The sequence below is a fragment of the Pseudorca crassidens genome, chromosome 2 (genome assembly GCF_039906515.1).
Source record: "Pseudorca crassidens isolate mPseCra1 chromosome 2, mPseCra1.hap1, whole genome shotgun sequence".
NCBI classification, from domain to species: domain Eukaryota; kingdom Metazoa; phylum Chordata; class Mammalia; order Artiodactyla; family Delphinidae; genus Pseudorca; species Pseudorca crassidens.
The window spans coordinates 24,356,921-24,372,160 of NC_090297.1; the positions used below are offsets into that span (position 1 = coordinate 24,356,921).

At 38.4% G+C, this 15,240-nt stretch overlaps 1 protein-coding gene across 18 annotated transcripts in view; it reads right to left on the reverse strand.

Moving 5' to 3' along the window:
* The window catches only part of PUM1 (pumilio RNA binding family member 1), a 127,833-nt gene that overhangs the window by 75,959 nt on the left and 36,634 nt on the right, over window positions 1–15,240 (reverse strand). The window lies entirely within an intron of this gene.

The window sequence follows — 15,240 nt, forward strand, 5'->3', positions numbered from 1 at the left end:
ATTAACAGTATGTATAAACATAAATCCTAAATAGATGCTAGGAGCAGCCCCCAAAGTAGTAAAACCCCATATGCTTTGGCAAAGTAACCAAGATCAATTAACTATTATTAATGAAAACAGCAGGGACTGAAAAGGCAAGTCTGTACGAGATAAAGAAAAAGGAAGTGGTAGAAGAAGGTGATAGCAAGCCAATTCTGGGAGGAATAAAAACAGAACCTATGGTTTGCAAGAGTGCTCTGCAGATGAAGAAAAGTAAACTACTGTATCAAGGTACCTGGGCAAGGACAGAAGCAAACTTAGCAAAGCTCCTCAGCGTCTCTGGACCTTCCACAGCATTTCTCTTTCCGCCAAAACATACCCTTCTCCACTCTTCAGCTGTGTGGCAAGCAGCACCTGAAACAACTCCTAATGTCTGTACCTCTTGGTACTCAGTCCCTTGTGTAATTCCCCCTCTTATCCTATCTGTGGGCTGAACCTACTGACTTGCTCCTAAGGAGTAAGAGAGGGCAAAAGTGAGGGGGTGGCGCTTTCGAGACTGTCTTTAAAATACTGACTTCCATCTTGCCTCTACTCCTCTCTCACCCTCTCACCTTCTCACTTTAACGAAGCTAGCTGCTATACTGTGAGCTGCCCAATAGAGAGGCCCATATGGCAAGGAACCAAGAGAGGTCACTGGACATCAATTCCTTAGGAACTGAGGCCCTCAGTCTAGCAACCCACAAGAAACTTAATCCTGATATCAACCACATGAGTAAGCTTGGAAGCAGCCCCTTCCCCAGTTGGACTTTGAGATGACTGCAAACCCAGCTGAAATCCTGACTGCAGCTTGTGAGGGACCCTGAAATAAAGAATCTTGCAAAGTCATGACTGGGTCCCTGACCTACAGAAACTGTGAGGCTTAAACAACATGTTGTCTTAAGCCACTAAATTTTAGGGTAATTTGGAACATAGCAATAGATAACTAATACAGCTGCGAATATACGGAAGCGTTTTCTTTTATTGAAAACATCTTTAAGAGTCTGTTTTCAAGAAGCACTTCTTGTTCCATTTCTAATATCTAAAATCAAAGTGCTTTTTTTGAATTTGGAAAAAATTACATCCATTCCATTTCATGTTTTCCCCTATTTTGTCTTATAGCCCTTCTGTATTAAAAAAAAAAAAAAGATTGGCTTTTTAAATTCGGCAAAATTAAACGGACTTAGACTTGTTAAGCTTACTGAGAATTAGTAGCAATCACATAGTCAAGAGTCATCTAAAATAAAGACATTCGAATCTGATCATATTAAAAGGAGCTATAATCTACTGAATATAAAACAAAGTGATGATGAGTATCCAATTGTTATTTCAAATTCAGATTCAACCCCTCTAAAGGTAATATCATCCACAGCACTGGCTAAAACATCCTGGTTCACCAACCCACATCAGGAGTTGCCAAACCTTCACTTAAGCCACACCTAAATTCAATCATCAAACATTCAAATGCAACTAGTGTATGAAAAGACAGTTACTGCTTACCCCATCAAGAACTTGGAAATATTGTTCTTTGACAGGACAACAAAGAACAGATCACAGAAGAGGTTTACAAAATTCAATTTAAAGAAATATTAGGCAATTAAGAGGATTAAAAGATTTCACAATTCTAAAGGAAGATAAGGGAATTAGAAATTGGTCCAACAAAAGAAAAGGAGACCCAGGGAGTCAGATGTAGGCAGTATCAACCAATATGCATGTTTAGGGAGAGGACATATGATGCACAAACAAGTCTGTCCTTATAAAAGCAATTAATGCATCAGGCTAGATAGTAGCTTGGGTACAGCAGCCACTAAAAACATCCAAGTAACTTCCCTGGCTCAGACTGCTTACCAAGCAAACTTAAGAGAACTTTGCTTCCTCCTATAGCCAAACATGCTGATCACTGAACACAATTATCCTGTCCACTTGAGAGTTGTTGTTTCTCCTTATAAATTAGTAAATTGCATTTTAGTTTTCATACATTAATCTCTTGTGGTTCTAGTCAGTATAGGTCAGTTCTATAATCCAATCACCTCTAAATTAGTAAATCCCTTTCAAGACCTACAAACTGAGAACCAGGGCTTGGGAGGTCCTACCATCCGACACAGCAATACAACAGACCTTGTACTCTTCCATGTACTGTCCCATTAAATGGGATTCCTAAGTGCCTCTCCAGCAGTATCTGCTCTCCGGTCTTTAGGAGAAAAACACATACACTACTTATCCCAGCTTGAACCACAGGAAAAGACTTAAGGAGGGTAAAGAAATCAGTAAGCTTATTCATGAGGCTTCTGGAGAACAAAGTAGAAATCAAGCACTGGTTTATGAGCAATGTTAGCCGCTTGGGAAACCTCTAAATTGTGTTTGGAAACACCTTTTTTTTTAAATCATCTAACAGAAAAGACAATACACAAAGCCACACTTGCACAATCGACCACCACATTAACCCCTACCAAGAGTCCTTTAAACAGAGGTGGAGACAATAAACTGAAAGGCTGAGAACATCAAAAACCTCTAGGCTTCTTATTTTAAGTAATATAGTGGTAAAACATACACAACTACTCTGAAATCACTTTAAAAAACAAACAACAACAAAAAACTGGTTTCAGGGGGCTTCCCTGGTGGCGCAGTGGTTGAGAGTCCGCCTGCCGATGCAGGAGACACGGGTTTGTGCCCCGGTCCAGGAAGATCCCACATGCCGCGAAGCGGCTGGGCCCGTGAGCCATGGCCGCTGAGCCTGCGCGTCCAGAGCCTGTGCTCCACAACAGGAGAGGCCACAACAGTGAGAGGCCCGCGTACCGCAAAAAAAAAAAAAACTGGTTTCAAATCCCAACTCATCTAGGCCTCAGTTTTCTCACCTATAAAATGAACTGTTATGAATATTAAATAATATAGTGGGTAAAGGAGTAGTACAATGCTGGACTCACAGTAATCACTCAAAGAATTAGCTGCTAATATTATTTAATAACAAAATAGTAACCAACAGACTTCACACTACTAATGGCATAGCCAATGAAATGCTGTGTACTCAGCTAGCAGATGTGAGCACAACATCACCCAGCCCACTTCAGTGAAAATCTATAAAATTAGGAGCCCTAACAAAACACTGCAGGAAGAACTATGATTAGAGCTTTGCAAAAACTAAGAGGCAAGCTGATTATTAAAGACTGGATGTGTTTGACCATACCACCGTTAATACTTGCATAGATGGAAACTCCAATAAGCACTCTGTACTCAAGAGGACTGCTTACACACAACACAGGCTGCACAGAGCTGTCTCTCAGAGCAGAGATTTGGCTTCTCAAGGAGTACTGTTCACAGGGATGCTACAGCCCCGAAGGCATGAACAGGTTTAATCATCTCATGTGGCAATGCAAACTTCCAACACAAGCTTGGTTTCACTGGAATGTAGCCAATGCAGGAGTCAAATACCTGATATTTTAACTAGCTGGTAAGATATAGCCCCACCCCCAATTTTTTAATCTCTTGATAAATATTCTCATTACATTAAAAGAACTTGATATCAACTCAGAGAAAGGACCGCTCAGTACTGATAGAAATAAATAAGTATTATTGGGGGCTTCCCTGGTGGCGCAGCGGTTGAGAATCTGCCTGCTAATGCAGGGAACACGGGTTCGAGCCCTGATCTGGGAGGATCCCATATGCCGCGGAGCAACTAGGCCCATGAGCCACAGCTACTGAGCCTGCGCGTCTGAGAGGTGCGATAGTGAGAGGCCCGCGCACCGCGATGAAGAGTGGCCCCACTTGCCGCAACTAGAGAAAGCCCTCGCACAGAAACGAAGACCCAACACAGCAAAAATAAATTAATTAATTAATAAAAACTCCTACCCCCAACATCTTAAAAAAAAATAAGTATTATTGGTAAACACTGTCACATGTTCTAGTCAAAGCTCTAACTGTGAAAATTGTGTAATTTTCAGAATTCCCTTCTCAAAATCTTAATGCCCTAGGGAATTTACCTGGCCCTCCATACCACAGAGGGTTGTTGTGAAATCTAGTAAGACAGTTCATAATAAATATTATAAACTACACACAGAAGTTACTACTAAAGTTTTAACAAGAAACGGTTTAAATATAAAATAAATTGATATCCTTTACAAGGCTTTAAAAAAAAGGTACAAATATCCATTCACTGTTATGACAATTCTTTTGGAAAGGGTTCTGAAAAAATATACATTAAGAGTCATGTTCACCTCCTACACTCTTGGTGGGAATGTAAATTGGTGCAGCCACTATGGAAAACAGTATGGAAGTTAAAAACTAAAAACAAAGTTGGCATATGACCCAGCAATCCCACTCCTGGGCATATATCCAAACAAAACTACAATTAAAATACAATACAAATGAACATATCTATGAAACAGAAACAGACTCACAGATATAGAGAATGGACTTGTGGCTACCAAGGGGGGAAGCGAGTGTGGGGGAGTGAAGGGTTGGGAGTTTGGGGTTAGCAGATGCAAACTATTACATATAGGATGCATAAACAACAAGGTCCTACTGTATAGCACTGGGAACTATATTCAATATCCTATGATAAACCATAATGGAAAAGAATATGAAGAATACATATATGTACAACTGAATCACTTTGCGGTACAGCAGAAATTAACACAACATTGTAAATCAACCATACTTCAATAAAAATTTTAAAAATAATAATAATAAATTAAAAAGCTGGGAAAAAAGCCATGTTCATTCCTGAGAATTTATCTCAACATTAAAGAATTCAAAAGGAAAAAAAAGCTTCACATTCAAAATATAAGAGCAAAAAAGTTGGGAGCAAACTAAATGTTCAATAAGGTACAACTATATGCAACAATACAAGCTCACCCAAAACAGCTATCAGGACTATATGTAATATTTATAAAATAACATTAAATTTTAAAAGCAAAATACAAAATTGTACACGAAAAGACTGCTTATCCTCATGCACCCTTCCCTTTTGGTTCAAGATTGGAAAGAAAAATAAAAACTGAAATAGGTGCTCGTTGATGTGGGATTATGGATGACCTGTTACAAAATACACTTTTAGTATGATTTAGAACTGATTTTTAATAAATAAAAATTGAGATTATGGTGGTACAGAATTCACTACAAATAAGGCATTTTCTCTTAAGCAGATACATTTCACTTCAACATAATTTCAAAGTGACAAAAGTTAGTGGGAATTTTGAGAGAGCTCACACCACATGGTTCAGATATGAGTTGGCCAAAAAAATTTGTTCGGGTTTTTCCGTAAGATGTTACAGAAAAACCCAAGTGAACTTTTTGGCCAACACAGTATTTTTAAGCAAGCAGATAATAATTTCCAACCACTTTGAAAACTGTAGCTTAAATAAGGGATGGTGAAAATCTTCAATGGCTTAATCACAAGCCAATCATTTTTTAATTAAAAATACCTAAGTATATTTAAAAAATAAAGAAAGAAAGAAGATGGTGTTTTCATTTTTCCCTTCTCTTCCAGAAAGTTTAAGGAACATGACCCTCTAAATTCTCATTTCCCATTTATATAACTACTAATTAAGTATCCTGCATTTTTTTTTTTTTTTTTTGCGGTACGCAGGGCCTCTCACTGTTGTGGCCTCTCCCGTTGCGGAGCACAGGCTCCGGACGCGCAGGCTCAGCGGCCATGGCTCACGGGCCTAGCCGCTCCACGGCATGTGGGATCTTCCCGGACTGGGGCACAAACCCGTGTCCCCTGCATCGGCAGGCAGACTCTCAACCAGTGCGCCACCAGGGAAGTCCTCCTGCATTTTTTTTAATCAGTTACTCAATACTTACACGTAAAGATTATTTTTAAATGTTTAAACATTTTTGTTCTGTTTCATTTTATTCAAATCGTCAAAAAACTGTCTAAGAATCAAAATTTGCTACAATTTATTTCACATTTCACTACTAGGCAGCATCACAATCTGGCATCTAGTAATTACTGCTTAAAATTTTCAGTCTATGTGGCAAGATGATTACTAGTGAAAACAAATTTCCATATTAATTGTCTCTCAACTAAATCTCTTTTTGTTGAAATCTAATATACTCCTTTTAAGAAAGAAAAGTTTAATTTTTTGCATAATTATAACTGCAGTATATAAAATTAAGAGATTTTTAAAAAATATTTTCCAGGGTTATTAAGCACTCTTCATAATAAACACTGTTAATAGTTGTATCTAATGTCCTTTAATAACATTTCCACCACTAAGGATGAAGTTACACAAATCACTTAGGCCTGGCCAATATGAGGTAATTTGATCTTCTCTCTCATATCTGAAAAACCAATATTGTTTTTCTGACCATTGAAAAAATAAAATTTTAGCATCTGAAGTATTTGAACTTACCCTGAAATGCACAACCTGCATGAGCCACTACTGGAAGTAACAAAAGCAGTAAAAAACAAACAAAGTTCTCTGCCCTGAAAGAAAAGATTAAAAAGAAAAACCAGGACTTCCCTGATGGCGCAGTGGTTAAGAATCCACCTGCCAATGCAGAGGACACAGGTTCAAGCGCTGGTCCAGGAAGATGCCACATGCTGCGGAGCAACTAAGCCCGTGCTCCACAACTACTGAGCCTGCGCTCTAGAGCTCACGAGCCACAACTACTGAAGCCCGCGAGCCTAGAGCCATGCTCCACAACAAGAGAAGCCAACGCAATGAGAAGCCTGTGCACCACAAGGAAGAGTAGCCCCCGCTCTCCACAACTAGAGAAAGCCCGTGTGTAGCAACGAAGACCCAACATAGCCAAAAATAAATAAACAAACAGGCCAAGAATTAAAATTTTTTTAAAAAAAAGAAAAACCTACCAGGAATCAAACTGGAAGAGTATCTGGCACAGGATGGTCAAGGAACACCTTAAAGGATGGGGGACTTCAGAGCGAGAAGACAGCGGAAAGGACTTCCCACAAAGAGCAAAGGTAGAAATAAAAGCAAGTGGGGCAGGTGCCCACCAATAAAAAAGGAATCCCGCCACCAACTAGAGGTGCAGTAAGGAGAGGGTGAAAAAACAAAACTAGTCCAGCTGCCAGTGAGGCTTTATGGAGCACTGAGGAGCTGGGCTCTAATAATGCTCCAGGCAGTAACAGGGAGAAAAATCATAAAAATTCATTTTAAAAGATTAATTTGAGGGACTTCCCTGGCAGTCCAGTGGTTAAGACTCCACACTTCCAATGCAGGGGGCACGGATTCAATCCCTGGTTGGGGAACTAAGATCCCACTTGCCACGAGACGTGGCCAAAAAAGAAAGATTAATTTCACATTCCTTTATAAAAAGGAGTGAGGGAAAGCAAATGGATGCTGGGAGGCTAAGCAAAGAGGTCACTGCAGTAACCTAGGCATAAAATGGTAAAAGAAGGGACCTGTGGAAATGGGAGCTGGAAAGGTATAAACTGCTGCTTAGATGTCTGTCTCAACTTTCAAGGCATTTTTTTTAAAGTTATTTAATTTCAAAAGGGAAGATTCATAGCCCATTATGGTGATCAAGAATGAAGTCACTAAGTATACATAAGCCAGTCTACCACTGAAGTTATTTTAATCAGGAATCTATTCCACAGAGTCAGCTGAGTCCAAAGCCTAGATGACAACAGGATCCAAGTATGTAAGAATATGGTGCTGCAAGTTTAAGTCTACAACTCCAGTGGGTAAAGTTTTAAGGTTGTCCTGAGGATCCACTGTGAGTTGCTGGGGAACAGTAAGAGCAAAAAGAGCAATCAAGTAGAGATAAGAAGAATCTGGTAGCTCTTAAATTTTAGGACCACCACAAATTAGACTGAATTGCAAACAGTTCTTTAATTGATGACTACTGTTAAACTTAAAAATGCACTCTGGGGAATTCCCTGGCGGTCCAATGGTTAAGACTCCATGCTTCCACTGCAGGGGGGCACGGGTTCGATCCCTGGTTGGGGAACTAAGATCCCGAGTGCTGCGAGGTGTGGCCAAAGAAAAGAAAACAAAACAAACAAACAAACAAAAAAACCAAAAATGCACTGTCTTCAAAGGAGCACAGGGGTTTCCCAGTGTTCTTTACCACACAAAAAACACAATCACTGTTAACAACTTCATCCTTGAAACTAAACACACAGAAGACGTTGGTTGTTCTTTCAGAAAGCATGCCCTTCAAAAATAAAAAATTCAGAGATACTGTTAGCACCTCAAGCTCCATGAATATTTTGTGGTAAATTAACCTGGGGCAAGCGCCACACTAATCCCTTCTCCACTGCACATCCCTTCCTGAAGCCACTGAAAGTAAAGTTTTCCTTATACCTTCCCGCTTCAAGCTATTAGAACAGAGCCAAAAGAAGTTTCTTTTCTCTGATATCTTCATAAAACTTCATGAACAGTAAACTATGTTCAGAAAATGAAGATATTCCCCAGGTGAACTAGGCTTTTCTGCACGATATAGAAAAGGCATGTAAGGAAACAGAAGACAATGTCATCCCGGCCACCTTTAAGTTCCCTATAATGTCATTTGTTTTTATCAAAGTATAAATTACATGGTTTGATCTATAACATAACCATATTAAAGTTATACTAGGTCTAGACTTTAAATAATTATATAAATGATTCCTTGCAATAGTACCTGAGAGCTCAGTGTGTAAAAGATAAGCCTCCAGATCACTTAGGAAATCTGTAAAGTTCATGAATAAAACCATGAAAACATCTAGATTGCTTCATGATCTACCCCCTTCATATTCCCAAAGCAGGAAGCAAACAGCTCAATTAAGAGAGGATAAAGAGTCCTTTGCCTCAAGATGGGACCAAACACTCAAACCCACCCACACATCCAGTCAGCCTCAGGGTATTTTTAATTATTAAATTGACGAGAAGTGTCTTAGTATGCCAGATATGGACAGGTTCCCTCTTTCATGTGTTCCAGGAGTGGAAAATTTCACAGATGTGCATGTATATCACAGACGTGCATGTATACAAGGAAGACCAACACTGAAAATAAACTATTTCTTCTACACATTTTGCTATAATGAGGACCACAGAATGCATAATTAATTAAGAGACAATGAATTAATTTTGGTGTTCTGGTTCCTCATCAGCAAAACAAAAGTAAACAAGAAAGAATTACACACAACATAGTTTAATACAAGCTTGAACAAGAAATATAATAACAGCAATTCCAATTTTCTAAACACCATTATGTCTGGTTGTATATATATAATGAGAATATTTCCATGCCCCAGCAGATGGCCCAGAGGAAGTGTCCTATGATTACAACTACATTAAATAAAAGATCCTTTATAATAAATGCCTTTATATAAGATTCAACTTGGATAACAGCATTGCTGACATGCTATTCATCCTATGTACTCTTCATAAAATAATTACTGAATAATTCAAAAATGTAAAGATTTGCAGAGAAGACTGAATAAATGCTTTTCAGTTTTGTCCGCTCCCCATCCTCCCCTTCACACCCCCACATCCCTGAGGGTGGAAAAGTAATAGGGATAGAGAATACAGGCAATATTAACTGAATTGAACTGAGGTCCCTTGGGGGGAACTTCTGATGTAAAAGAGAAAATAAAGAGGGATCCATACTTAGAAAAAAATATTTACTGGTACACGATTTATTCAACACAATATATTAGGCAGCCACTGTTTACAAAGTACATATTAGCTGAAGCCCCTGCCCTCAGAAAACTTATGTGCAAGGAAATAGAAAACATTTACACAAATCACTATATATAAAATAAATTAGGGCCATAAGAATTATATAAATAAATAATGTGCTACTGAATTCCCCTCTGTAGCTTCTGGTTGGTGAGAGCAAGAAAGCTTTCATAGATGAGCTGATAACTGATAACTGAAGCTGGACTTTTGCGTACTGGGTAGGCTCTGGACATGCAGAAATGAACAGTAGAAAAGCTCAGGATCTGAGTGATAGAGATCTGGGTTTAAACAGCTGGCTCATGATCATGTTAACCTCTATAATCCTGTTTGCCCAGTATATAAAGGACATCCTAATATTGCAGGACCACTGTGAAGACAATAATGTATATGTGATTAGTACAGTACCTGGAAAATCATATATGTTCAATAGACTGCAGCTATTATTATTTCTGAGCCTAATGAAATAGAACTTGATGTCAATCCACATCTTGACAGTTACAATCTTAGGTGGAGTCACTTGACCTTAGAACTCACTTCCCTCATGTAAAAATAGTCGTGTCTCTCAAAAATCTGTTGGGAGATTCACATAGGTAATGAAATCAATGCCAAAGTGTTTTGAAAAGTGTTAATGTATTACTGTAGTTAATTAGCTTACTTTCAAATAAAGCATACTGATGTGGATAAAAAGAATAAAAACATTTTAGACAAAGGAGGATAAAAGGGAAGAAATTTAATGAAGACAGATTAAGCAGCATGTGGATCAGCTATTTCCTGATGCAGAGAAGCATGTTTTACTGCATTCAAACATTCCAAGATAGCTTAACGTATACAGGGTTAAGTCCACCCATTCTTCCCAGTGTAGGACAGAAGGCAGATATTGGAATGCATGGGGTTCGACACAGGTCTCAAAGTGACAGGACAGAACTGGGCACCAGGTTCTAAATGTCAGATGCACCCATGTTCTCAGGGTTAGAAGATACCTTCTTATCATCTTCTTCAAAACGCCCAATCCTAATCCCAAAACTATTATGAGATCCCAGGAACTTCCTAAACAAGACTCATAAAAAGGTCACTTCACCTCTAACATGGTCATTAACCTAATAAAGGAAAGTTATTAACTTTCTCCATAACACTTGGCCTGGCTAGCTATGTCTTCTCTAAAGGAACCATTTCATTTTAATAACAAGATGTCAAAAATGCCCAACAACCAAATGGTATTAATACAAAGTTAATGGAACTAGGCAGCTTTTACCATTCCTATGCATACTCAAAAGCTGCATTTTGGGGGGAAAAGGATGTGTTACACTGCTTGGCCAGATATTTTTATAATGCACCACAGGCTCTATTTATTTTTCATCCTTTCTGCAAGAAAGGCTGCATGATCTTGCTAGCAGACAACACATCTCCTTTCCAAAATTCAACCCAGTTTAGAGTCAACTGAGTTACTCTTATGGGACCCTAACTGCAAGGAATTTACAGTGTGAGGTTAGCCCCTCTAGGGCTGTGGATCATAAAAGTACTTTTAGGGCTTCCCTGGTGGCACAGTGGTTGAGAGTCCACCTGCCGATGCAGGGAACACAGGTTCGTGCCCCGGTCCGGGAGGATCCCACATGCCGCGGAGCAGCTGGGCCCGTGAGCCATGGCCACTGAGCCTGCGCTCCGCAACGGGAGAGGCCACAACAGTGAGAGGCCCACGTACCGCAAAAAAAAAAAAAGTACTTTTAGCTACCCAAAAGCCTCCAATTCTGTGAGCCATCATGCCATGATGGAAAGATGTGGACTTGGTATCCACATTAGGCTCCTACTTGTCCCGATTTCACAATTACCACCCTATGAGCCCTGATGGACAGACACTTCAATGTCTTATGTAGCTGCACAGTGAATGAGTCACTTAGAGAATCCAATGAAAACTTACAGAACCTCTACATCACACTCTAAAAAAACACATCTTTTAGATACCCTCTGGCATATCCTAGAAAAAGGAGAACTAGTCCTATTTTCTATCTTTTTAAAGCTAGAAATAAGGGCAAACTCCAAGAATCTTAGACTTAAAAGGGTCCTGGAAAACTATCTAGTCCAACATGTGTGTCTTATGGATGAAAAAAAGCAAAGTCCAAAGAAGATGAATGCCTGAGGAAAGGCCAAAAGCGGTGGCATCAGGGTTCTCATCAAGTGAGCTCTTCACCCCATCAAGTTATACCTTTCTTTGGGTTAAGAGCTCTCCAAATCATTGTCGAATTCCTTCCTCTACAAGCCATTCTGCTCTCACACTTACAGGCAGAAATCCTATGTAATGTCTAATGAGAACCTGCAGCTATGTTTTAAATACATCTCACCTTACTCTACTTCCAGGAACGCGGTAGGATTCATTATCACTCTACATACAGATGCACCTTCCAGATTTCATTCCTCAGGTTTACAAACGTGTTTGTAAAAAAGCATAGAAAGCTTTTCTATGCTTCAGTTTTCTAAAACAAAGATGAAGGGCCACATACCTAAATACATTCCATTTATTCCAGAAATAATCACTGTTATTTTAATGTCCCTGAACGCTGTCAGGTTTACTACATGTAAAACATTAAGGACTCTTAAAAAAAGTTCCTTGGTTTTTAAAAGTGAGAAAACCAATTATTCAGAATAAGGTGGCTTTTCTGTCAAAGACTCTCAAAGTACTTTCAAACGAGAACCACTATCCTCTTTGCAAATGCTTTTTCAGGACGTAAAATAAATAAGTCATGCAAGACCATAAACCAACCAAGGCAGAAACAGAACCCAGAAACATCAGGTCAATGAGCCTTCCTCAGTACTACAAAGACACACTCTTGAATACTCAACTAACAGAAATAATCTGTGCCTTTAAACTTTTCAGGACTGGACTTAAAGTTGAATGAAAGGGGCTGCTAGCAAGGAGAGTGAATGAAATATTTGAAAATAATTTGTAGCCCTAAGCCTAAGACATTTTCCTATCTTCCTTTTTATGTTGACTTTTTAGAATAGGAGGTAAGTAAAGCACTTGTAGAGTGTCCTTCAGCTAAGAACAGCTAGCTGTACTTCAGACAACCAGCAAGGTTTGAAGGCAAAGTTTTAAGTAGTCACCTCTGAGCAAGATTTCTAAGAAACACTATCTAGCAAAGTGACTCCAGGAGTCTAGCACTGGCTTTGATAAGGAAAAAAAAAAGTTGCAAGAGCCAGGCAGCACTAACTTTACTAGAAATCAATTACTTTGAATCGAGGCAATTCTCTTTGAACTCTAAAGATTCACAAACTCTTGAACATAGGTATCATCTGCCCTAATGGGGACTCTCACACAAGCACACAGACACACACAAATACAAATAAAATAACTGCAGCAAAAAAATACTGTGCCTGGCTTTATAAATCCATGCAATTTACTTGCAATTTTAGTTTTTATATGGGTAAACACTACATTTACACACATCCCCTCCCAGAGATGCTTTATTGTTTAAAGGGAAGTAAATTTAATGACGTTAAACTAATTAGAAACTATGCTTTTTTATTTTATTATAAAAGCTAGCTTTCTTCATCTCTCTTTTGTGCCCATCTCCCTTGTATCTCTGCAAAAAACATTCCCCCAACCTATACCTATGTGAATCCTAACTAAACTAGAGGACGTTTCCCAAGTCCTATACCTCCATCCAAGTAATCACAAACTACTCCTGCCAATACTGATCACTCTCTTCTCAAAACAGGAACCATACAAAGAAACGCAGTGAACTCTTTCTGTTGTCATGTGTATTCACTCCTTCCTCAACTAGCTAAAGAAAGAGTTCCTTGAATACAAAAACCTCACTCCATACTTAACTTAGTTGTCCCCTTTGTGCCTGGACACTGGGTTATGCTTTCAAAAAATAACTTCAGTTAAGTGTATTTTGGAAGGGAAGTGTATTAAGCATTTTTTAAAATCCTTCCCCAAATATCAACTGTTATAAAGCTTACTAAAATGAGATTTTTACCATCAATTATTTTATAAGTATTGGTTTCATTTACTCTAAGGGCACGTGCTTTGGAGAGGTAGCCAGGTCAGAGTCCCAGCTCCATCACTTTCTAGATGTGTGACCCTGAGCAAAATTTTTCCTTATCTGGGTAACAGAACCATCCTGAGAGAGTTACTGATGAGATAATGCATACAAACCTCTTAGCATCTGCCTAATAGATGGTCAACAAATGGTAGCTATTATTATTACTTTGTTAATAATAAGGAAAGAAGAGTGACACTGCATTACTGTTGGAATGTACTTTGTTTAGTTATTTACATATGCCAACACCTAGCTCTGACGAATTACATACAAACATCAAAAAATGACATCTCTAACAAAAATAAGGAGGTGCGGTCTGGAGACCTTGTGGGGAAGGGATATTTTTGGAAGAAGAAAATGATTTTTTAAATATTTTTGTTGTTAATTTAAATAAAATTCACTTTCTGTTCACTCTTCTTCAATTAAGTTAAGTCTTTAAAGATTATGAAGTGTTACAAAACAGTAACAGGGCATTATTTTTATACTGTGTAACTAATTTTAAAAGACTGGGCTTAGAGTGGACCAGGTTAGAACCACAGGAGTGCGGAAGCAGATGAATGCAGTTTCCCCATCTATAATTAATAAGACACATCTGTTAACTTTCTGTTCAAACTGTGCTCCAGAAATTTAGTAAGAAAATCACTTACTCAATAACCAGATAGGGTTTATTGATGTGCACTGTTTCATTAATATTAGGCAGGCACAGGAAACATAAGAACACCTACTTCAAGGTCTAGAGGAAACACAAAAACAGGCCAAAACCCCATGAACCCAAGATAATAGGACACTCGACTCTGACCACAAGATGATTCAGAAAAGTTGGAAACAAAATCTTATAACCAAGGAAGCAAGAATCTTAGGATCAAAACACAAAGACTTTAACTAATGCCCAGCCACAATGGTAGTAAATGAATATTTGTTATAAATCAGGAAATTATCTTAATTTTGAGTCCTTGGAACCTAGAACAGTGCCTGGATCAAAGAATATTGGCTAAATCAAAGAACAAATGTATTTAATGAATAGTATAAAAGAGAATCCAGAATACAGCTATTCTCCCTCCTTTAAAACATTAAAATAGATATGGGGGCTTTTAAATATTAGATATACAAAATATAAAACAGAAGAAAAAACCTAAGGCTACTTCTCCAGAACAAAAAAAATCACAAGCAAATGCCCCCAGTTTGTGAACCTGTGACATCTTCAGCCATTAATTCAACCTGTATGTTCTACCTATCACCAATACACTCTTATTGTCAACATCTAGAAGCACCAGAAACCTGCTATACTTGATTTATATTCCTCTTTCTTTTAGAATTATGGCAATCTTCACTATCAATATAATGGATGGTAAATTTTGTTTCTGCAAATTTTAAACATTACAAACAAACCAAAATTCTTATTTCTAAATTCTATCTACATAAGGGATGACTGGCTCAGGCCTCAACCTTCTGGAATTATTTCACCAGAAATCTAACAATTCCCTCTTCACAATGGAAGTCTAAACAACTTCCTCAAAAATAACACTGCTCTAAAAATAGGTTATCAACATATTCTGACTAGC